This window comes from Ursus arctos, unplaced genomic scaffold (assembly GCF_023065955.2).
Source record: "Ursus arctos isolate Adak ecotype North America unplaced genomic scaffold, UrsArc2.0 scaffold_15, whole genome shotgun sequence".
Taxonomy (NCBI): domain Eukaryota; kingdom Metazoa; phylum Chordata; class Mammalia; order Carnivora; family Ursidae; genus Ursus; species Ursus arctos.
In genome coordinates this window covers 63,715,464-63,740,433 of record NW_026622819.1, presented here as the reverse complement: position 1 = coordinate 63,740,433, position 24,970 = coordinate 63,715,464, and the positions used below count along the sequence as shown (strand labels likewise).

Here is a 24,970-nt window from a genome sequence, read left to right as displayed (position 1 = left end):
GAATTTTCCCTCGACCCTCATTGTAATTCTTGGGATGAAAAGACTAATCAGTAATGAAACATCACCTTTGACAAATGACAAGACATCATCCATATCTGTATCTGACGACAAAAAGCCATCTAACCCTAAATGGTGGCCACTCACCCATATCGTAGGCCCAACTGAATAAACACTGTTAGATGTATATCTTAAAAATGCACAAAGAGTAAATCTAACCTTCCCTTTCTAATGAAAGAGTGTTTCTAGGAAACAGCTGTTCAAAATACATTCATAAGCAGTCAATGAACAGAGAAAATGGGATCCCCTGCAAAGTGCTCTAAGCTCAGAAACTAAGTACCTCCTTCACCAAATTCAGAACACTGACAACTATTACTTAAGTTTTACTTCATGGCTCAACTAGAGAAAAGAGAAAAGCCCAGGAGATAATGGGTTAATGAGAGGTGTTACCTCCAGTCTTGACGTGGATATGACATTTCTCCAAATGGACCTGCCGCTTTCTCTGAATGCTGGTGTCCTGTGTCAAGCTGCCTCACTGACTCAGATGCAGACGTTCAAAACCTCGGGTCTCATGGAGCCAGAGAAGAGAAGTGTTGTTAGGTGGGGAGAAGGCGGCTCCTCGGACCTAAAGCCAGCATGCCTGCTGCAGTTTCTGGGAGAAGGGGAAACACAGACTTGTCTTTTAGTAGTAATTATCTTCCAGCCCATTGCCACCATTCCCAGGGAACAAGCAGCACAATGCTGAAGTTGGGTAACGGCTCTGGGGTTTCCTAGTGCCACACATGTGCCTGAAGGAACAGGGAACACCCTGCTGAACTTGGGGAACTGCTCAATGTCCATTACCTGCACTGTGTCGGGGTACAGGGGCACCGCACTGAAGTTGGGGACCGTGCGGTCCTTACTCTCGCTCTTGCTGGGGAACAAGTGAAACCCTGGAATGTCTGCGACCAATACCACAAAAGCTCTGCTGAGCAGGTGCCCTGGAGTCCATGGGTTTGCTATGTAAGGCCAGTTGACAGAGAGTAGGCAGAAGAGACTATCAAGGGAAAAAGAAAACTCAACTGAGTCTCCAAATGAACTCCCTCCACATGCCCTTCCAGAACCCCACCTCTCACCCGGGGTGCCCCTACTCCCAGACCATGCCCCACACAGGCACACAGCATGCATTCACTCAGCCAGGAACTCCACATGTTGAATCTCTCAGAGCTCCCCTTCCCTGGTTCCCAGTCTGCATCCTAGGTCTGCTCTGGGTTTGCCCACAGAGACGTAGCTCCACCCCCATGGGGTGATTGGTTTGGGAGTGTGTGGTTTCCAGCCCCTTGAATGCGGGGCAACCAGCCCCATGACTCACAACTCTGGGAGTGCAAGGGGTCCAAGACCTGCCTCCTTGGCTCAATGCCCAGCGCAGGCATGACTGTGATCACGGGCAGGGCCCCAAGCACGCGCGTGCGCGCGCACACACACACACACACACACACACACACACACACACACTGCCCCTTCCGCAGACCCCTCTAGCTGCAGAACACCCTCAGAGCCCTGCCCCTTCCCTTCTGCACCAACCCTTCCTACAGGTGTGTGCCTGGATTCTGGCTAGGTCAGCTGCTCTCAGACTGTTCCAGCTTTGGGCTTTAGTAAATGGCAATGCTTTCATGCATGTCCAAGGCAATTTTAAGCCCCAAAAGGAATGCTCCAAGCGGGAATAGCTTTGCCTTCTTGTCTCACCCATGGAGTGGATAGTGCTTCTCAGACCTTCAAAGCATCCTTCTAGGATGAGCCCATTTGTGCTGGAATCTATATACACATGCTTGGTTCTGCAGGGTAGGGGCCAGGAGGAACAGCCGGCCTTCTGTGCTGTCACGGTTGTGAACCAGGAACATTTATTTTTCACTTGAAAAGAAAACATAGTGTTATTGTCAACACTAAAGGAAGGAACATTTTAAAACATTTTAGAGAGAAATGAAGAGAGTTTTATTCAAACCCAAATCAGGTCAGATGCCTGGGAGACACAGTCTTCACAAAGAAGAGAGTGCTCCAGGGAAGGAACATTTAGGGCAGGGTTATATATTTGTTCTGTTTTGTGTTAGGTACAGTTACCCATCACGATGAGGCAGAAGATTCCAGAAAGTGACAGACTTTTCTTATCTTTTCAGTATGTACAAGTCGGTATGACTTTAATCTTACGGGGGACAGAGAGGTTCTTTTGTGTTCTCACCTTGATGTTGGCAAGGGCATTTTTTTGTTCTCTTTTTTCTTTTTGAAACAGATGGACAATATGTGCTGGGGGCAGAAATAGGGCCCATGCTTTGAGGGTTTGCCTGGTCATTTTGAGCTGCGTGAAATGATAAAGGAGGGTTTCCCTAGGAGGTCAAGATCAGGGTCCACAGATAGTATGAGATAAAAATTACTCTTATCCTTATCACCACTACCAAATGGAGGAGCTTGAGATGAAAGCACCTTTCCCATAGCTCAGAGACATCAAAAGGACCCCTACAGAAGGTTACCTGCTCCATGGTCAACACAGGTAACAGAGGCGTTCACAGTCTCTGGACTCCTCCCTTGTCCTGCCCAAATCTCTGAAGCATAGAGATCATTTACAGTCAGAATTTTAGACATCTTAGAGATGTCTGGCACCATTCCCTTGGACTACAGAATACAACAGAATAGCTCACTGTCACAATACGAAAGTGCCCCTGGATACACTAAGTTCTTTCTCCACAACTTTTGCCTCATGGAAATCGTAATCCTAACATAGAAACACTGCGATAGTTGGGAAGTAAATAATCAGAGGTAAGGGAATATTTTAGCAATCTTTAGGGGCATTGTCTCACTCTGTAGAAGAGGCTGAGTGTTTTCAAATAGTCTTTCCGACCTTTCCACCAAGAGCTTCCATCAATTAAAAAAGCATAGTTCTTTCAGTCACTTTAATATCAGAAAAATAGTATAGTATCTCTATTCCTAGGGATCTTTAAGTCTCCGACTCAAAGGTCCTCCACTGAGATAATTATCTTCATGGTCATGATGGGCAGAGGTGAAAAGGCAGCCGAATTCGTTCCATTTGGCCACACAACAAGAAAATCCTAATACTTCCTAGGTTTCCAGATCAACAAGACCAGAGGTAAGAGCGAAATGGTACCCTGTATGGAAGAACAAGGGTTTTGGAGTCAGTTTGGAGATCCCACTTAGGTTTCTGACACTAAAATCCTCTGTAATTCATATAATCTCTGAGCCCTTGTCTATCCATCTAGGAAATGGGACTCATTCTGTATACACCCTAGTTGAGAAGTTTAAGAGGGAGAATGCTACACAGAGCCACTATGCAATCTCCCAAGAGCAGGTGCTCAGGAGCCATAATTACCATTGGGTCTATTTCTTTTCCAGAGAAAAGAACACATGGTGAAACCGTTTTTTGAAAAGATGACTCACAAGATGATTTTTAAACCTTAAGGAAGGTCAAGAAGCTGCTATTGTGTCGTAATTCTCTCAGAAATCATGTTGATAGACTGGTGGGGACAATAGCACCATCATCACTAGGAGAGGGGAGCTCCCATCTCCATATGGCTATGTTGACTCCCTTAACTCAATGCCACCAAGAAGGAAAGCTGGAGGGAGGTGGTGGTGAGCCCAGGCCAAGGCTGCCAGGTGTGGCTGGCACATGCAGAACTCTGATAGGAGGCTTAACTCCTGTCTACGTTAGGATAGTCAGTGTTCTTCAGAGACAAAGGGCCATTGTGTGTGAGCCCTGATGTAGAAAAGGTGGCAAATATCCACTGCGATCCCCTCTCTGACCCTTAAGATAAGCAGCAAAGTTACATTGAATTTTTAAACATAGAGGGACTGCCTGGTCTTCTTTTGATGAGGACTAGGGCTCTATTCCTTGGAGGCCTAAGAATAGAATCTAGTTATTTTCAGTATTTTAAAATGTAGACATGATTCATGGTCCAACATATCATCTGTTTGGGTAAATAGTCTATGACCGCTGGAAAATAATGTATTCTGCACTTATTATCGAATGTTCCATAGACGTCAATTAGGTCACATTTGTGACCGAGTTTTGTCTGCTCTATCAAATATTAAGAAAGGCATATTAAAATTTCCAAACAAAATTTCCAAAGAAAAGGAGGAAAGCCATTAGAAAAGGTTGTGTGAACACGAAAAGAAAGTGCCATCAGTCAGTTCAGAGAACCAAGTTTGGGTAGAGAGACGGCAACGTTGATCAGTGAAGAGAGCAGGGTTTCCCATTACATGTGTTGAACCTTAAGGGAACTGCCATAGATGTGAAAGAGCACCATCTAGAGACAACATTCCAAATCATATCTACGTTCATGAGGATGGGTGTATGTTCCAAAAGTGTGTATGAAAACGTAAGGAACATGCTGTATGCTCAGGTAAGGACACCCTTGGGAAAAGATCTTCCAATTCACATCTTCTGTAATGAAGAAGAAGTACTTGCAGAAGTGCAAGTGAAAGCAGAAGGAGAGGTCCTATCTAAGTAGTTGTGAGAACCAACTCAGTGTTGATAGAAGGCAACATCAAACCAACATCAGGACCGATGAACACACCCAAGTTTTCCAAAAAGTGTGATGAACCTTAAGGAAAGGGCAATTTTCACAAATCTCAGTCAGAACACCGAATAGACACCATTGTCCAAGTCAAGTCTTCTCTTAGGAAGGTGGCAAGTTTTTCAAAAGTGTCCATGAATGCATAAGTAAGGTGTCACCTGCTTTACGCTAGGAGAGAACACTCTATATAAAAGCATCTTGCACCTCACATCTGGTGTCATGGATTGGGAGCATTGTGCAAAATGGGGTCTGCAAGCATCAAGATAATGCCCTTCGTTTAACTACTTAAGAACACTACACAGAAAGCATCTCTCAACTCACATCTGTCATGAGGAGGAAAGCCATTTGAAAAGGTTTTGTGAAAAGGAAAAGAAAGTGCCATTATTTAATTCAGCGAACCAAGTTTGTGCAGAGAGACAGCAACATCGATTAGTGAAGGCACCAGTGTTTCCCAGTATGTGTGTTGAACATTAATTAAACTGCCATAGACGTAACTCTCAGTAAGAAGAGGGTATGGAAAGGGTTCTCCGAATCCTAACGTCTGTCACGATGATGGATGCATGTTTCCGAGTGGGAATGAAAGCATAAGGAAAGGGCCATTAACCAGTCTTTAAGAAAGAACAATGTGGCAGGATACAAAATCAATGCTCAGAAATCAGTTGCATTTCTATAAACAAATAATGCGACTGAAGAAAGAGAAATTAGGGAATCCATCCCATTTGCAAGAGCACCAAAAACCATACGTTACCTTTGCATTAAGTTAACTGAGACTTAAAGGATCTGTATTCTAAAACTACAAATCACTCTTGAAAGACATTGAGGAAGACAAGATGGAATAATATTCCATGCTCATGGATCAGAAGAACTAACATAGTTAAAATGTCCATGCTATCCAGAGCAATCTACACATTCAATACTATCCTGATCAAAATACCGATGACATTTTTCAAAGAACTGGAACAAATAGTCCTTAAATTTGTATGGAACCAGAAAAGGCCCCAAATCTCCAAGGAACTGTTGATAAGGAAAAACAAAGCTGAGGGCATCATAATGCCGGATTTCGAGCTGTACTACAAAGCTGTAATCACAAAGACAGCATGTACAAGAACAGACACATAGACCAATGGAACAGAATAGAGAACCCAGAAATGGACCTTCAGCTCTTTGGGCAACTAATCTTTGATAAAGCAGGAAAAAACATCCGGTGGAAAAAGAGTCTCTTCAATAAATGGTGCTGGGAAAATTGGACAGCTACATGCAAAAGAATGAAACATGACCACTCACTCACACCATACACAAAAATAAACTCCAAATGGATGAAAGACCTCGAAGTGAGACAGGAATCCATCAAAATCCTAGAGGAGAACATAGGCAGCAATCTATACGAGATCGGCCAAAATAAACTTTTTCATGACACATATCCAAAGGCAAGAGAGACAGAAGGTAAAACGAATTTGTGGGGCTTCATCAAGACAAAAAGCTTCTGCACTGCCAAGGAAACAGTAAAAAAAACTAAGCACCAGCCCACGGAATGGGAGAATTTATTTTTAAATGACACTATAGATAAAAGACTGGTATTCAAGATCTACAAAGAACTCCTCAAACTCAATACACAAGAAAAAAATAAGCAAATTATAATATGGGCAGAAAATGTGAACAGACACTTTTCCAATGAAGATGTACAAATGGCTAACAGACACATGAAAAAATGTTCAAAATCATTAGCCATCAGGGAAATTCAAATCAAAACCACACTGAGATAATACCTTATGCCAGTTAGAATGGCAAAAATTGACAAGGCAAGAAACAACAATTGTTGGAGAGGATGTGGAGAAAGGGGATCCCAACAGTGGTTGGTGGGAATGCAAGTTGGTATAGCCACTCTGGAAAACAGTGTGGAGGTCCCTTATAAAGTTAAAAAGTGAGCTACCCTATGATCCAGCCATTGCACTACTGGGTATTTACCTCAAAGATACAGACGTGGTGAAGAGAAGGGCCATATGCACCCCAATGTTCATAGCAGCAATGTCCACAATAGCTAAATCGTGGAAGGAACCGACATGCCCTTCAAGAGATGACTGGAGTAAGAAGTTGTGGTCCATATATACAATGGCATATTACTCAGGTAACAGAAAGAACGAGTTCTCAACATTTGCTGCAACATGGACGGCACTGGAGGAGATAATGCTAAGTGAAATAAGTCAAGCAGAGAAAGACAATTATCATATGATTTCTCTCATCTATGGAACATAAGACCTCGGAAGATCGGTAGGGGAAGAAAGGGATAAAGAAAGGGGGTAATCAGAAGGGGGAATGAAGCATGAGAGACCATGGACTCTGAGAAACAAACTGAGGGCTTCAGAGAGGATTGCGGTGGGGGATTGGGATAGACTGGTGATGGGTAGTAAGGAGGGCACGTATTGCATGGTGCCTTGGGTGTCATACGCAACTAATGAATCATCAAACTTTACATTGGAAACCCGGGATGTACTGTATGGTGACTAACATAATATTAAAAAAAAACTTAAAAAAAAATTGTATCAAAGCCATCTTTCAACTCACGTCTACGTGAGTGCCGGACTCACCCTGCCTCCCCACCGACATCGGGCCCGCTGGTGCGTCGCTGGTCATTCAGGGTGGGAGAACAGGCAGAGCCCTCAAGACTCCGGTGAATTTTGAAGGCCATCTGCGCCAAAACACTGGGGCCCACGCTGGAGCTTGCCAGCACCCTCACCTCGGCCCGGCCCTCCGCTCTGCCCTCTCCGCACAGCTGGCGGATCGGGCCTGCCAGCCTCCTGGGGGCTAACTCTAACCCTAGGTCGGCCCCAGAGGGGCCCCTCCGAAGGGGCCTGCTGCCACAACGCCAGGGATTGGGGACCCCCGAGCCACAGCACCGGCCTCACCCTGCTGCACCGCTGGCACACGAGCCGCTAGGGGTACCACCGTTCATTCAGGGCGGGAGAACAGGCAAGGCTCACCATGCCCACGGCGACTTTCAAAGGCCCCCGGCACCAAAACGCTGGGGCTCACGCTCCGGTTTGCCAGCGCGTTCACCTGGGCCTGTGCTCCACTCGGCGCACAGCCAGCGGTTCGGGCCTGCCAGCCTCCTGGGGGCTAACCCTGACCCTAGGTTGGCCCCCGAGAGGCCCCTCCCAAGGGGCCTGGCACCACAATGCCAGGGATTGGGGACCCCAGAGCCCCAGCGCGGGACTCACCCTGCTGCCCCTCCGCCACTAGGGGCGCCGCCAGTCATTCAGGGCGGGAGAAAGGGCAGGGCCCTCCGAGCCGCCCCCGACCTTCGAAGGCACCCGCACAAACAAGCTTGGGCTATTGCTCAGGCTCGCCAGCGCCCTCACCTCGGCCCAACACTCCGGGAGCCGCACAGCCGCGGATCGGGCCTGCTGGCCTCCTGGAGGCTAACCCTAACCCTAGGCCGGCCCCAGAGGGACCCATCCCAAGGAGCCTGGTGCTGCAACGCTGGGGATTGGGGACCCTCGAGCCTCACACCGGACTAACCCTGCCGCCGTGCCACCACCCGGGCCGCTAGGTGTGCCGCCGGTCATTCAGGGTGGGAGAAGGGGCAGGGCCCTCTGAGCCCCCAGTTAACTTTGAAGGCCCCCCGCGCCAAATCGCGGGGACCCACGCTCCCGCTCACCAGCGCCTTTACTTCAGCCCATCCCTCCGCTCGCCATCTAGCCGGCGTATCGGGCCTGCCGGCCTCCTGGGAGCTAACCCTAACCCAAGATCGGCCCAAGAGGGGCCACTCCCAAGGGGTCTGGCGCGGGAATGCTGGGGATTGTGGACCTCTGAGCCACAGCGCCGGACTCACCCTGCCGCACTGCCGCCACCCGGGCCGCTAGGGGCACTGCTGGTCATTCAGGGCGGGAGAACGGGCAGGGCCCTAGGAGCCCCCAGCGACCTTCGGAGGACCCCCGCGCCAAAACGATGGGGCCCATGCTCCCGCTAACCTGCGCCCTCACTTCGGCCTGCCCTCCGCTCGCTGCACAGCTGGTGAATCGGGGCTGCCGGCCTCCTGGGGGCTAACCCTAACCCTAGGTCGGCCCCCGAGGGGCCCCTCCCAAAGAGACTGCCGCCGAACGCCGGGGATTGGGGACCCCCGAGTCGCAATGATGGACTCACCCTTGCGCCCCGCCGACACCCGGGCCACTAGGGCACCGCCGATCATTCAGGGTGGGAGAACAGGCAGGGACCTCCCTGCCCCGGTAACCTTCGAAGGCCCCCAGCACCAAAAAGCTGGGGCCCACTCTCCCGCTCGCCAGAGCCCTGATCTTCGACTGTGCCTCCGCTCGCCCCAGACGGCGGATCGTGCCTGCCGGCCTCCAGGGGCTAAACTTTACCCTAGGTCGGCCCCTGAGGAGCCCCTCCCAAGGGGCCTGGCGCTGCAACGCTGGGGATTGGGGACCCCCGAGCCCCAGCGCCGGACTCATCCTGCCACCCCGCCGTCACCCGGGCCGCTAGGGGCGCTGCTGATCATTCATGGCGGGAGAACTGGCAGGGCCCTCCGAGGCCCGGCGACCTTCTAAGGCCCCCCGCCAAACGCTTGGGCCTACGCTTCCCTCGCCAGCGCCCTCACATCGGCTTGCCCCTCCGCTTGTGGAACAGCAGAGGGATCGGGCCTGCCGGCCTCCTGGGGGCTAAGCCTGACCCTAGGTCGGCCCCCAAGGGGCCCTTCCCAAGTGGCTTGGCGCCAAACGCAGGGGATTGGGGACCCCTGAGCTGCAGCGCCGGACTCACCCTGCCGCCAAGCCGACACCGGGCCTGCTGGGGCGTCGCCGGTCATTCACGGTGGGAGATCCGGCAGGGCCCTCAAGACTTCGGCGTCTTTCGAATGCCATCCGCGCCAAAACGCTGGGGCCGATGCTCACGCTCGACAGCGCCCTCAACTCGGCCCGCCTCTCCGCTCACCGCACAGCCGGCGGATCGGGACTTCCGGCCTCCTGGGGGCTAACTCTAACCCTAGGTCGGCCCCAGAGGGTTCCCTCCAAGGGGCCTGGCGCCGCAACGCTGGGGATTGGGGATCCCCAAACCATAACGCCGGACTCACCCTGCTGCCCCACTGCCACCCGGGCTGCTAGGGGCGCCGTCAGTCATTCAGGTCAGGAGAACGGGCAGGGCCCTCCGAGCCCCCAGTGACCTTCGAAGGCCCCCGGAGCCAAAACGCTGGGGCCCACGCTCCTGCTCTCCAGCGACCTCACCTCGGCCCACCCCTCCACTCGCCGCACAGCCGGCGGATTGAGCCTACCGCCTCCTGGAGGGTAACCCTAACCCTAGGTTTTCCCCCCGAGGGGCCCATCCTAGGGGCCTGGCGCCACAACGCCTGGGATTGGGGATTCCGGAGCCACAGCGCCGGACTCACCATGCCACCCCACCGCCACCTGGGCCCCTAGGGGCGCCGCCGGTCATTCAGGGCAGGAGAACGGGTAAGGCCCAACTAGGCCCTGGAGACCTTCCAAGGCCCCCCCGTGCCAAAACGCTGGGTACTACACTCCCGCTCGCCAGCGCTCTCACCTCAGCCCACCCCTCCGCTCACCACACAGCGGCAGATCGGGCCTGCTGGCTTCCTGGGTGCTAACACATACCCTAGGTCAGTCCCTGAGGGTCCACTCCCAAGGGGCGTGGCCCCGCAAGGCCCGGGATGGGGACCCCTGAGCCCCAGCAATGTACTCAACCTGCCGCTCCGCCACCACCCAGGCCACTTGGGGCGCCGCCGGTCATTTAGGGTGGGGGAACGGGCAGGGCCCTCCGAGCCCCCGGCGACGTTCATAGGTCCCCCGCGCCAAAACGCTGAGGCCCACGCTCCCACTCTCCAGCGCCCTCACCTCGGCCCCCCCCCCTCTAGCCGCACAGCCGGCGGATCCAGCCTGCCAGGCTCCTCGGGGATAACCCTAACCCTAGGTGGGCCCCAGGGTGGCCTCTCCCAAGAGGCCTGGTGCCGCAACGCCAGGGATTGAGGACCCGCAAGCCGCAGCGCTGGGCTCACCCTGCCGCCCCGCCGCCACGCGGGCCGCTAGGGGCGCCGCCGGTCATTCAGGGCGGGATAACCGGTAGGGCCCTCTGAGCCCCTGGTGAAATACGAAGGCCCCCCACGCCAAAATGCTGGATACCACGCTACCGTTCGACTGCGCCCTACCACGGTCCATCCCTCCGCTCACCGCACAGCCAGCGGATCGGGTCTGCCGGCCTCCTGGGGGCTAACCTAACCTTAGGACAGTCCCCGAGGGGCCCCTCCCAAAGGGCCTGGTGCTGCAACTCTGGGGATTGGGGACCCCCGAGCCCCAGCGCCGGACTGACCCTGCCACCCCGCCGCCACCCGGGGCGCTAGGGGCGTCGCCGGTCCTTCATGGCGGGAGAACGGGCAGGGCCCTCCGAGGCCCCTGTGACCTTCGAAGGCCCCCCAAGCCAAAATGTTGGGGCCCACGCTCCCACTCGCCAGAGACCTCATCTTGGCTCACCCCTCCATTCGCCGCAGAGCCGGTGGATTGAGCCTGCCAGCCTCCTGGGGGCTAACCCTAACCCTAGGTTGGCCCCCAAGGGGCCCCTCCCAAAGGGACTGCCGCGGAACGCCAGGGATTGGGGACCCCCGAGTTGCAACGCTGGACTCACCCTTCCACCCCGCCAACACTGGGCCGCTAAGGCACCACCGATCATTCAGGGTGGGAGAACAGGCAGGGCCCTCCCTGCCCCGGTGACCTTCGAAGGCCCCCAGCGCCAAAACGCTGGGGCCCACTCTCCTGCTCGTCAGCTCCCTGATCTTCGACCGCGCCTCCGCTCGCCACAGATGGCAGATCGTGCCTGCCAGCCTCCAGGGGCTAACTTTTACCTTAGGTCGGCCCCGCAAGGGCCCCTCCCAAGGGGCCTGGAGCCACAACGCCTGGCATTGGGGACCCCTGAGCCTCAGCGCCAGATTCACCCTGCTGCCTCGCCGCCACTCAGGCCGCTAGGGGCGCCTCCAGTCATTCAGGGCGGGAGGAGGGGCAGGGCCCTCCGAGCCCCCAGCGACATTTGAAGGCCTCCCACGCCAAAACGCTTGGGCCCACACTCCCTCTCGCCAGCGCCCTCACCTTGGCCCGCCCCTCCGCTTGCTGTACAGCCGGCAGATCAGGCCTGCCGACCTCCTGGGGGCTAACCCTAACCCTAGGTCGGCCCCCGAGGCGTCCCTCCCAAGGGACCTGGCGCCACAACGCCAGGGATTGGGGACGACCGAGCCCCAGCGTCGGACTCACCCTGCAGCCCCGCCGCCACTCAGGCCGCTAGGGGTGCTGCCTTTCATTCAGGGCGGGAGAACAGGCAGGGCCCTCCGAGGCCCCGGTGATCTTCGAAGGGCCGTTGTGCCAAAACGCCAGGGCCCACGCTTTCGCTCGCCAGCGCCTTAACCTCGGCCCGCCCCTCCGCTCGCGGCCTAGCCGGAGTATTGAGCCTGATGGCCTCCTGGGAGCTAACTCTAACCCTTGGTCGGCCCCCGAGGGGCCCCTCCCAAGGGGCCTGGCACCGAACTCAGGGGATTGGAGACCCCCGAGCTGCAGCGCCGGAATCACCCTGCCGCCAAGCCCACACCGGGCCCGCTGGGGCGTCGCCGGTCATTCAGGGTTGGTAAACGGGCAGGGCCCTCGAGACTCTGGCGACTTTCGAAGATCATCCGCACCAAAACGCTGGGTCCCAAGCTCGCGCTCACCAGCGCCCTCAACTCGGCCCGCCCCTCCGCTCACCGCAGAGTCGGTGGATCCGGCCTACCGGCCTCCTGGGGGTAACTCTAACCCTACGTTGGCCCCAGAGGGGCCCATCTGAAGGGGCCTGCCGCCGCAACGCCGGGGATTGGGGACCCCCAAGCCTCAGCACCGGAATTACCCTGCCGCCCCGCCGCCACCCAGGCTGCTAGGGCTGCCGTCATTCATTCAGGGTGGGAAAATGGGCAGGGCCCTCCGAGCCCTCGGTGACCTTCGAGAGCAGCCGAGCTAAAACGCTGGGGCCCACGCTCCTGCTCGCCAGAGCCCTCACCTCGGCCCGCCCCTCCGCTCCCCGCACAGCAGCGGATCGGGCCTGCCAGCCTCCTGGGGGCTAACCCTAACCCTAGATCGGCCCACGAGGGGCCCCTCCCAAGGGGCCTGGCGCCACAACGCCGGGGATTGGGGACCACCGAGTCGCAACGCTGGACTCACTCTTATGCCCCGCCGACACCCGGGCCCCTAGGGTGCCGCTGATCGTTCAGGGCGGGAGAATGGGCAGGGCCCTCTGAGCCCTCGGCGACTTTCGATAGCAGCCTGTGCCAAAACACTGGGGCCCACGCTCCCGCTCGCCAGCGCCCTCACCTCGGCCCGCCCATCCGCTCGCCGCACAGCAGCGGATCGGGCCTGCCGGCCTTCTGGGGGCTAACCCTAACCCTAGGTCAGCCCCCGAGGGGCCCCTCCCAAAGGGCCTGCGCCATAAAGCCGGGGATTGGCGACCCCCGCGCCCCAGCACCAGACTCACCCTGCCACCCTGCTGCCACCTGGGCCGCTAGGGGTGCCGCCAGTCATTCAGGGCGGAGGAACAGGCAGGGCCCTCCAAGACCCTGGCAAACTCTGAATGCCCCTGAGTCAAAATGCTTTGGCCCATGCTCCCACTCGCTAGCGCCCTCACCTCGGCCCGCCCCTCCGCTCACTGCACAGCTGGCGGATCGGGCCTGTCAGCCTCCTGGGGGCAATCCCTAACCCTAGTTCGGCCCCCGAGGGGCCCCTCTCAAGGAGACTGGCGCTGAACGCTGGGGATTGGGGACCCCCGAGCCTCAGCACCGAACTCACCCTGCTGCCCCGCTGGCATCCGAGCCGCTAGGGGTACTGCCATTCATTCAGGGTGGGAGAACGGGCAGGGCCCTCCGAGCCACCGTGACCTTCGAAGGCCCCCCACGCCAAAACACTGAGACCCACGCTCCCATCGCCAGCGCCCTCACCTCAGCCTTTCCCACCGCTCACCGCAGAGCCGGCAGATCAGGCCTGCTGGCCTCCTGGGGTCTAACCCTAACCCTAACTCTAAACCTAAACCCTAACCTTAACCCTAACCCTAACCCCTAAACCTAACCCTACCCTAAAACCTACACCTTCCCCTAAACCTACCCATAACCCGTACCCTAACCCTAACTCGTACCCTAACCCTTACCCTAACCCTAAACCGTACCCTAACCTGTACCCTAACCCGTATTCTAACCCTAACACATACCCTATCCTGTACCCTAACCCTAACACGTACCCTAATCCATACCCTAACCCTAACCCATACCCTAACACTATCCCTAAACCGTACCCTAACTCGTACCCTAACCCTAAACCCTAAACCCTGAACCTAACCCGTACCCTAACCCTAACCCGTACACTAACCTGTAGCCTAACACTACCCGTATACTAACCCTAACCCTAAACCCTAACCCTAACAAGTACCCTGCCTTAACACTAACCCGCAGCCTATCCCGTACCTTAACCCTTACCCTAACCCGTACCCTATCCCTAACCCGGACCCTAACCCATACCCTAACCCGAACCCTAACCCTAACTAGTAACTTAACCTGTACCCTAACCCATACCCTAACCCTAAACTGAACCCTAAACCTAACCCGTTCCCTAAACCGTACCCTAACCCTAACCTAAACCTAACCCGTGTCCTAACCCATACCCTAAACCACACCCAAACCCAAACCCGTACCCTATCCCTAACACAAAACATAACCCTAACGATAACCCATACCCTAACCCTAACCCATACCCTAATCCATACCCTAACCCTAACCCGTACCCTAACCCTAATCCTAAACCGTAACCTAACCCGTACCGTAACCCTAACCCATACCCTAACCTTAACCCATATCCTAACCCTAACCTGCACCCTAAACCGTACCCTAACCCGTCCCTAAACTGTACCCTAACGCGTACCCTAACCTGTACCCTAACCCTAACCCGTACCCTAACCCGTACACTAAACCCAAACCCTAAACCCTAACCCGTACCCTAAACCCTAATCCGTACCCTAACCCATAACCCCTAACCTGTAACCCCTAAAGCCAACCCTAACCCGTAACCTCACCTTACCCTAACCCTAACCCCTACCCTCACCCGAACACTAACCGTAACCCGTACACTAACCCTAACCCGTACCCTAATCCGTACCCTAACCCCGGGGATTGGGTACACCTGAGCCCCACCATGGGACTCAGCCTGCCACCTCTCAGGAAACCATGCCCCTTGGGGCGCCGCAGAGCATCCCGTGCAGGAGAACTAGTAGGGCCCCCCTGAGCCCCCAGCGATCCTCGGCGGCCCCCTACACCCCAACTCTGAGGCCCACGCTCATCCCGCCCCGCGCCTTCCCTTCAGCCTGCCACCAAGCTCGTCGCAGAGCCTGCAGATCAGTCCTGCCCGGTTCCTGGGGCCTAGTCCTGACCCTAGGTCGGCTAGGGAGGGCCCCTCCCCCAGGGCCCGGTGCCGCAGCCCCGGGGACTGGGGACACCTGAGCCCCACTGCAGGACAAAGCCTGCCACCCCGCAGGAAACCGTGCCCCTTGGGAGGCTGTAGAGCATTCAGGGTGGGAGAACCGGGAGGGCCCCCAGAGCCCCCGGAGAACTTCAGCGATCCCTAAGCCCCAACCTTGATGCCCATGCTCACCCCACCCCGTACCCTCACCTCAACCCGTGGCAGAGCTCACCACATAGCGGGCAGATCTGGCCTGCGGGGTTCCTGGGCCCCAACCCTAACCCTAGTTCATCTGTGGAGGGGCCCCTCCCCAGGAGCCTGGAGCCGCAGCCGCGGGGATTCGGGACACCTGAGCCCCACCACAGGACTCAGTCCGCCACCCTGCAGGAAACCATGCCCCTTGGGAGTCCATAGAGCATTCAGGGCGGGAGAACCAGGAGGGCCCCCCTGAGCCCCCAGTGAACTTTGGCGGCCTCCCGCACCCCAACCCTGAGGCCCACGCTCACCCTCCCCACACCCTCACTTCAGCCCGTGTAGCTCACCATACAGCCAGCAGATCGGGCCTGCAGGGCTCCTGGGGCCTAACCCTAACCCTAGGTCAGCCGCGGGTTTGGTGGCCTCCCCAGGAGCCTTACACCGCAGCCCCGGGGAATTGGGATACCTGTGCCCCGCCTCAGGACTCAGCTTGCCAGTCCACAGGAAACCGTGCCCCTTGGGGTGCTACAGAGCATACAGGGCACGAGAACTTGGGGAGGCCCCCGGAGCCCGTCCCCACCTTTGGCAACCCCCGTGCCCCAACCCTGAGGCCCATGCTCACCCTCCCCCATGGCCTCATCTCAGCCCTCCACGGAGCTTGCCGCACAGCTTGCTAGATTGGCCCTGCCGGGCCCCTGGACCCTAATCCTTACCCTAGTTTGGCCACAGAGGGGCCCCTCCCCAGGATCCTGGCGCCCAACTCCGGGGGATTGGGGACACCCAAGCCCCACCGTAGGACTCAGCCTGCAGCCCACAGGAAACTGTACCGTTTTGGGGCACAATAGAGCATTCAGGGCAAGAGAACTGGGACACCCCCTCAGAGCCCCTGCTGGTGAACCCCGACCTTTGTGAGCCCTTCTGGATCAAACCCCAAGGCTCACACTCACCCGCCCTTGTGCCCTCATCTCAGTCGGCCTGGGAGTTCTCTGAGCACTGGGCAGTTCGCACCTGCTGTCTCTTGAGGCCTAACCTAACCCTGGGTCTTCTGCTGAGGGTCCCCTCCCCGTTTGCCTGCCTCCAAGGTACGAGGCATTGGGCTCACCTCTGCACGACTAGAGGACTCAGCCTGCCCCACTGCAGGAAACTGTTTGTTTGGGGCTGCAGAAAGGATTCATAGCAGGAAAATCGGAGGGCCCCCCTCAGCCCATCCCAGGGAACCCCCACTTTCAGAGATCTCCCCGGATCCAATTAGTAGCTTCACACTGACCTTTAAACTTGCTCTCCATGGAGATCTTTTGAAATTCTCCACAATTCCAACCGATGGCATCATCCAGCTTCAGTGCTTACCCAGCTTTATGTCTTGAGATGGATTAAAATGGGAAGTCATTTCACTGATGACAATGTACTGGTGACCAAAAGATACAGGCATAAATGCTTCATATCACTTGGCTTCAGGGAAATGCAAATCTAAACCCCTATAGATGCCATATCACACGAGGCCGAATATCTAAAAATAAGAAGACATGAAACTATACATGTTGGAGAGGATGTGGAGAAACGGGAACCCTCTTACACCCCTGTGCGAATGCAGTCCGGTACAGCCACTCTGGAAAATGGTACGGAGTTTCCTCAAGACGTTATAAATAAAGCTACCCTATGTCCCAGCAATCGCACTACTGGGGATTTACCCCAAAGAGACAGAGGTAGTGAAGACGGGACACACGCACCCCAGTGTTCATAGCAGCAATATCCATAATAGACAAACTGTGGAAAGAGTGCAGATGACCATGGACAGATGAATGGATAAAGAAGATGTGGATCATATATATAATGGAATATTACTCAGCCATCAGAAAGGATGAATACTTACCATCACACCGACCTGGGTGGAGCTGGAGGGTATTATGCTGAGTGGAATAAGCCAATGAAAGAAAGACAATGATCATATGCTTTCACTCCTATGTGGAATATCAGAAACAGGGAAGAAGACCATAGGGAGGGAAAATAGAAAGGGAAGTCATCAGAGGGAGAAAACCCATGATAGACTCTTAACTATCGCAACAAACTGATGATTGCTGGGGGAGAAGTTGGGGGGGTAACTGGGTGAGTGGCATTAAGAAGGTCACACGATACAATGAGCACTGGGTGTTCCACACGACTGGTAATTTATTGAAGACTACATCTGAAACTAATGATGTACTGTAAGTTGGCTAATTGAATTTAAATTAAAGAATAAAAGACCTCGAATAAACAATCCTAAACATTTGTATGGAACCACTAAAGATACTGAACAGCCAGTGCAATGTGGAAAAGAAAAACAAAGCTGGAGGACTCACAATTTCAGATTTCAGGTTATACTACAAAGCTGCAGTCATCCTAACAAGAGAGTACGGCACAAAAATAGACACAGCGACCAAAGGAACAGGATACGAGTTCAGACAGAAACCCACAATTATGTGGTCCATGAATCTTCCACAAGGCAAGCAATGATATCAAAAGGGAAAAGGACAGTCTCTACAACAAATGGTGTTGAGAAAACTAGACAGCTACGCACAAAAGAATGAAATTAGACTGCTTTCTTACACAATACAGACAAACACAAAACAGTTTCAAGACCTCAATATGAGACCTAAATCCACAAAAATTCTACAGGAGGGAAGACAGTAACTTCTTGACATGGACCATACCAACGTTTTTCTAGACTGTCTCCTGAGGCAAAGGAAATGAAAGCAAAAATAAACTATTGGGAATAGAGCAAAATAAAAAGTTTCCACACGGCAGAAGAACAATGAAAACATAAAAATAATAAGACAACCTACTCAAAGGGAGATGTTTGCAAAGATCATATGCAATAAAAGGATAGTGTCCAAAACATATAGAACTGATACTACTCGACCCCCAAAAAAACAAATAATTCAGTTAAAAAATAGGCAGAAGACATGAACAGACATTTCTCCAAAGAAGAAATACAAATGGCCAACAGTCCTGTGAAAAGATGTTCACCATCACCCATCATCAGAAAAATGTAAATCCAAAGGACAATGAGGTATTACCTCACACCTGTCAGAATGGCTAACATCAAAAGCACAAGAAAGAGCAGGCGTTGGGAGGATGTGGATAAAGGAGAATCCTCGCGAACTGTGGGTGGGAATGCAAACTGTGGTGGCCACCGTGGAAAACAGTATGAAGGTTCCTCAAAAACTTAAATATAGAACTACCCTACGATCCAACAATCACACTACCGGTATTTGCCCAAAGACTATGAAAACAGCAACTTAAAAGGATACATGCACCACTATGTTTCTTGCACCATTATTTACAATATCACAATATGGAAGCAACCCAAGTGTCTGTAGAAAAATTGACAAATGAGATGATAGATGTGTGTATTCACACACACACACACACACACACACACACACACACACACAATGGAGTATTACTAGGCTTGAAAACGAATGAAACCTTGCCATTTGCAGCCACATGGATGGAGCTAGAGAGTATTATCCTAACTGAAATCAGTCAGTCAGAGAAAGACAAATCCCATATGATGTCACTCTTATAGGGAACTTAAAAAACAAACAAAACTAAATAAATAAAAGAGAAAAGGAGACACACCAAAATACAAACTCTTAACAAGAGAGAACAAACGGATGGTTACCAGAGAGGAGGTCGATAGAGGGATGAGTGAAATAGATGAAGCGGATTAAGAGGACACTTTTCTTGATGACCACTGAGTAATATATAGAATTACTGAATCACTCTCTTGTACACCTGAAACGAATGTAACACTGTGTGTTTGCTCTACTGGAATTAAAATAAATTTTATAAAAAGATTTTTCTTTCAGGAACCTCTTTGAAAAAGCTTTTCCTCTGCAATGTGCATAAGCCCTACTTGGGAGGATTCACTCTACAATAATTATTCACTCTATGCCTCGAATTCAGATTTCACTGAGTTCTTACTGTGGATCCCAGCCCACGGGAGCCATGGTCCTTTTCTGTCCAGGCTCAGCACCTATGCATTCAAGATTGGAAGTAGAGACACATGTCACTTCACAGTCCAGAAAGCTATTATTGTTTCTGTTTCAGTGTGAGAGAGTCACAGACTTTGGGACAGGTTTCAGAGCAGGTTTATTATGGATCCTGGATCTCTACTTCAATGTTCATTACCTGGATCCATTTGGCTAATAGGTTCCCTGTGGATGGGCTTGCTTCCAAGCACATACATGGAAGATGCAAAGGGGTGGGCTTGGTGTGGGACAGGAAGAAGACCAAAAACAGACAAGGGTCTGACCCCTCCCCTGATCCAGCAACTGCTATGGGAGAGGGTTCGGGAGGTAGAATCCATGCGAAACTCCAAGGTCACCAGCTGAACACAGGAGGCATAGGTCAAGGGATCTGGAGATGCAGGGGTTGAAGGCTGCTCTGAGCTACCTCTGGGAGGAAGGGAGGGAAGGAATGAGAAGGAGACACTGCCTGCCCCTGGCCTATGCCAGCTGCCCACCGCTCCGACGCGCATCCGTCTACACAGCTGACACACAGCCTGGGCTCAGGATGGGCTGGCTCGGGTCCCTCAATCCTCAGTGGGACAGCTGGCCCCAGGGCTCAGAGACAGGCTGAGGGAGATGAGAGGGAAAGCTGCCCCACCCAGGTCATCCCCTCCTTGAGCAGACAGCCCTTCAGAATTGCTAAAAAAAAAAAAAAAAAAAAAAAAAAACAAACCCACTAACGGCGTTGAAAGACATGCCATGGATGAACTAAGGCATAGAGATATGTAAAATAACATTCACTTTTAAGTTCAGAGCTGTCATCTCAGGAAGTGGGGAGAGCTTCCCTGAAGAAGACTGAGGGGAGGGCAGGCCATGCTGAAAAGGGAGACATGGCTCTCCTGATTGGGGACCTGCAGCCCCCTTCCAGGGCAGGACATCATCCTCGCATCACACGAGATCCATGGAAGTGTTCCATCAGGGCCAGATGTTTGCCTCGAGAAGGCTACCCTGGCATCGGACTGCACAGGGCACCAGGGACGAGGGCCAGATGGAGGACGGACAATACCCCGGAGGCCATGGGGCAAGAGCAGAGGCACACGACCTTGAAGATGATGATGAAAAGCAGGAGGTGGCAGCATGGAGCCGGCCCGAAAGTGCCATGGGAGCAGTGCCCACAGCTACACTGACTGGGGGCCTTCTGTGCCAGGTGTGGCTGACTTCAGTGGGCTCCAGACTAGTCCTGACCACAAGTCTAGGAGGTGTGCACCACCCCCGGCCTCCTCTCCCCTTGCAGCTGCTAGGAATCACGGTCACAGACCCTGGTCAGCTTTCGTGGAAACCAAGCAGTGGCTCCCCCGCATGCTGCACCTCTGGTGGTGGTCCAGTGCGACCCTCGTGCCTGGCCAGACACTGATGTCTACCTGTCTCCACACAAATCCACAGACAGGAGGGTGTCCCCGAATTCCACAGCACCTGATGAAACAGATCCACGGAACCCAACACCCAGTGGGTCACTCGGGACCTCACCTATGAGGTCATGGAGCTCACCATACCCTATTTCCGTCACTTCCCACAGAAAGCCTGGTTCTGATCCCCCACAATAGCATACATCCTGGTTGCTGACCTGGGGTCATGCCATGAACCCACATGGCACCTTTCTTTTAGAGAAGCCTATGCCTACACCTCCTAGAAAATATTTCTAATGAAGTACAAGCCCATCAGGACTACGGTGTGAACGGTAGCACACAGCCTGCATGGTAGTAGTCAGTAATTCTAACAAGGGTTAACCCCACCCCCCGTCTCACAAAACCTTCCTCCGTCCCCACGGAACTCATGGTCTGCCCTCAGAAAACCCTCCAGGAAACAAACCTTTCATCTGAATGCTCTCTTCACCTTCTGCTACAAATCTTGTCCAACCACAATGATATGAAACTAGAAATCAGTCTCAAGAAAAAAAATGGGACAGTCAAAAACAGGTGGAGATTGGGGGGCCTGGGTGGCTCAGTCATTAAGGATCTGCCTTCAGCTCAGGTCGTGATCCCAGGAGCCTGGGATCTAGCCCCGAATCAGGCTCCTTGCTCAGTGGGAAGCCCGCTTCTCCCTCTCCCACCCCCCTGCTTGCGTTCCCTCTCTCGCTGTCTCACTCTCTGCCAGATACTTAAATAATCTTAAAAAAAATATGTGGAGATTTAACAACATGCTACTGAACAACCAACAGTCAAAGAAGAAATCAAAAAAATTTTTAGAAATACCTTGACACTGATGAAAAAGACAACCTACAAAAACTTATGGGATGCAGCAAAAGTAGCTCTACGGGGGGGACGTTCATAGAAATTCAAGTCTTCATCAATCCATGAGAATGCTCTCCAATAAACAACCTGATTTCTGTGGTAAAGAAGTAGAAAAAAAAAAAAAAACAACAAAGCCCAAATTAGTAGAAATAAGGAAATAACAAAAAGGAATGCATAAATAAATCCAACAGAGACTAAAAAGACAAAAAAAAAAAAATGAAAATAAGAGCTGCCTTCTTTGGAAAGATAAAATTGACAAACTTAGCTAGACGCACCAAGAAAGACAGAGCACTCGAATACAATCAGGAAAGAAAGATAATGGATTCCTGTCTCATATCAAAATCAAAAGAACTCTTCAACCTTGGACACAACAACTTCTTGCAAGCCACGTCTCTAAAGGCAAAGGAAATAAAAGCAAAAATGAACTATTGGCACTTCATCAAGATAAAAAGTTTCTGCACGGCAAAGCAAACGATCAACAAAACAAAAAGGCAACCTATGGAATCGAAGAAGATATCTGCAAATGATATTACAGATAAAGGGCTGGTATCCAAGATCTATAAAGAACTCCTCAAACTCGACACCCAAAAAATGGGCAGAAGACACAAAGAGATACTTGTCCAGAGAAGACATACAAATGGCCAACAGACACATGAAAAAATGCTCCACATCACTTGCCATCAGGCAAATACAAATCAAAACTACAATGAGATACCACCTTACACCAGTTAGAATGGTTAAAATTAACAAGGCAGGGGGCACCTGGGTGGCACAGCGGTTAAGCGTCTGCCTTCGGCTCAGGGCGTGATCCCGGCATTATGAGATGGAGCCCCACATCAGGCTCCTCCGCTATGAGCCTGCTTCTTCCTCTCCCACTCCCCCTGCTTGTGTTCCCTCTCTCGCTGGCTGTCTCTATCTCTGTGGAATAAATAAATAAAATCTTGAGAAGAAATTAACAAGACAGGAAATAAAAAAAAGTCAGAGAGGATGTGGAGAAAGGGGAGCCCTCTAACACTACTCGTGAGAATTCAAGCTGGTACAGCCACTTTTGAAAACAATATGGAGATTCCTCAAGACGTTGAACACAGAGCTATCCTACGACCCACCAATTGCACTACTGGGTATTTACCCCATAGACACAGAGTAATGAAAAGAAGGGGCACCTGTATCCCAATGTTCATAGCAGCAATGTCCCTAATAGCCAAACTGTGGAAGGAGCCAAGATGTCCTTCAGCAGATGAATGGACAAAGAAGATGTGGTTCATCTATACAATGGAATATTACTCAGTCATCAGAAAGGATGAATACCCACCATTTGCACCAACGTGGATGGACCAGGAGGGGATTATGCTAAGTGAAACTAAGTCAAGCAGAGAAAGACAATTATCATATGGTTTCACTCCTATGTGGAATGGAAGGAATAGCATGGAGGACATTAGGAGAAGGAAGGGAAAAGTGAAGGTGGGGAATGAGAGGGGGAGATGAACCATGAGAGACTATTGACACTGGGAAACAAACTGAAGGTTGCAGAAAGGGAGGGGTAGGGGAATGGGTTATCCTGGTGATGGGTATTAAGGAGGGCACGTGTCATAATGAGCACTAGGTGTTATATGCAAACAATGAATCCTGGAACGCTACATCAAAAACAAATGAAGTACTGTAGGGTGACTAACATAATTTTAAAAAAAGAGAAAGATATGAAATCCATACAGGAAAACTGTCACTATTTGCAAATGACATGAAATCCCAAAAGATTCCACAAAAAAAAACAAAAACAAAAACTGTTAGAATAAACAAATTCAAGAAAGCTGCAGGATATAAAGTCAATATACAGAGACCTGTTGTCTTTATTTTTTTTCAGATTTTACTTATTTATTTGACAGGAAGAGAAAAAGCACGAGCCGGGGGAGTGTCAGAAAGACGGAGAAGCAGACCCTCGCTAAGCGGGGAGCCCAACACGGGGCTCGATCCCAGAACTCTGGGATCATGACCTGAGCAGAAGGCAGACGCTTCACCTATGGAGCCACCCAGATGACCCAACTTCTTGCATTTCTGTATACTGATGACACACTTTCGCAAAGAGAAATTAAAAAAGCAATGCCATTTACAATTGCATCAAAAAAAAACCCTAGGAATAAAAGTAACCAACAATGAGAAAGACATAGTACACTCAACACATGGCAGAAAAGAAATGAAAAACATGTGTGTCGAGGGGGGCAGAATGTATGGGCCAAAGATTTGGAAGGCAACACAAACAAATGGAAGCGTACGCCATGCTCCTTAACTGGAAGAGTTAATTATGTGAACATGTCCATCGTACCCAAAGCAATCGACAGATGTGATGAAATCCCCATCTGAATTCCAGTGGCATTATTCGAGGAAATAGAAAACAGTCCTCAAACTTGTATGGAATCACAAAAGACCCCAAATACCCAAAGCAACCTGGAGAAAGAAAGGTGCAGTCAACACACTCCTGGATTTCAAGCTAGATTACAAAGCTGTTGTCATCAAAACAGGGTGGTACTGGCAGAAACACAGACACCAGGTCAGTGGAACAGAACAGAAAGCTCAGAAACTTACCCACACGTAGATGATCCTAACTTACGACACAGCAGCAGAAGATATGCCATGAGGGAAGGACTGTCTCTTCAGTGAGCGGTAGCAGGCAAACTGGACACTAAATGCAGAAGAATATAACTGGGTCACTTTCTTACACCACACACAAAATTTTTAATGGATGAATGATTTGAACATAAGACCCGAATCCATAAACCTCCAAGAAGACACAGGTACTAAGTCTCTCGACATTGGTTTTGGCAAAGAGTCTTCAGATCGGACACCAAATGCAAAGGCAACAAAAGCAAAAATAAACAAGTGGAACAACATCAAACCGAAATCTTCCCCACTGCAAAAGAAACCATCAAAAACTTAAAAGGCCCCACTGACCCAATAAGAAAAAAATATCTGCGAATCATATGTGTGAGAAGAGGCTAATATCCAAAATGCACACAACACTCATACAAATCAAAACAAAAAAAAAACTGTATAAAAAATGGGGTGAATATGTGAATAGATACTGTCCAAAGATGGCACACAGGTGCCAACAGACAGAAAAAGTTGTTCGACATCACTAATCATCGTCAGGGAAACATCAGTCAAACCCACAATCGGCTATCCCCTCACAACTGTTGGAACAGCAATTGTCCCAGAGACAGACACCAGGTGGGGTCAAGGGTGTGCAGACGAGGAGACACTGTGCGCTGTTGGTGGGAATGGAAATTGGTGCAGCCACTGTGACAAACGGTATGGAGGTTCCTGAAAAAATAAATACAACTACCACATGACCCAGTAATGGCTCTACTGAGTATTGATTTGGAGAACACAAAAATACTGCCTCAAAAAGACAGATGCACTCCCACGTTCACTGCAGCATTATTCACAAGAACCAGACATGGAAACACAGACCTTGGGGGCCTTATGCC

At 51.9% G+C, this 24,970-nt stretch overlaps 1 long non-coding RNA gene across 1 annotated transcript; it reads right to left on the bottom strand.

Moving 5' to 3' along the window:
* Positions 1-598: 598 nt before the first annotated feature.
* Positions 599-16,551, bottom strand: LOC130543744 (uncharacterized). Its single transcript, XR_008959301.1, has 3 exons — positions 16,476-16,551; positions 1,723-1,887; positions 599-649 (listed from the first exon to the last, which is right to left on the bottom strand). It is a non-coding gene; the product is annotated as an uncharacterized LOC130543744 (long non-coding RNA).
* Positions 16,552-24,970: the final 8,419 nt, after the last annotated feature.